Source organism: Octopus bimaculoides, chromosome 30 (assembly GCF_001194135.2).
Source record: "Octopus bimaculoides isolate UCB-OBI-ISO-001 chromosome 30, ASM119413v2, whole genome shotgun sequence".
In the NCBI taxonomy this organism is placed as follows: domain Eukaryota; kingdom Metazoa; phylum Mollusca; class Cephalopoda; order Octopoda; family Octopodidae; genus Octopus; species Octopus bimaculoides.
The window spans coordinates 4,344,989-4,345,642 of NC_069010.1; positions in this window are offsets into that span (position 1 = coordinate 4,344,989).

Consider the following 654-nt stretch of genomic DNA (forward strand, 5'->3'; position numbering starts at 1 on the left):
TGGTGCAACACCATGAACATCACCACATCCACGAGTACCATCACCATCACCATCACCACCACTACAACCAGCCATAGAGATTGCATCACTGGTAAACCACCATCTTCACCATTATCACCGCTGACCCATGTTACATGTGGCTTGTAACGTAACATGTCACATATACACATATATCTCTTGTCACAATGCCACACATGGTCACACACAGGTTTTCGTGTCACACTTCACAAGTCGCACATACCACAGACTTCCTTGATTGAAGATACTTAATTTAGCAGCACCAGGTTCTCATGGCTTCTGTTCTTAATTGATTGAAAGTGTTATCATGTACATTATTTTGTCTTGGTATAAAAGATGGGCTATAGCAAATATTCTGCTTAATACCACAGATTTGCTTGTCAGTTGTTTGACCTTAACCAGTTGAGCATGTCCCTTGGTGGGTGAGGATATGTGCATCTCTGATCATTAGCAGAAGTAGTGGGGGAGCATCATAGCCATGTGTTGAGAGGAATTCTTTGGGGTTTGAATAATTCACTTTTGGAAACATGGGTGTTTTGCTCAACATCCTTAAACAAACCTTATTCAGGGACCTTTTGAGCAGGATGGTCTACTTGACCTGAAGAAAATTCTAACTGGACCCCCACCTGCGAGGTC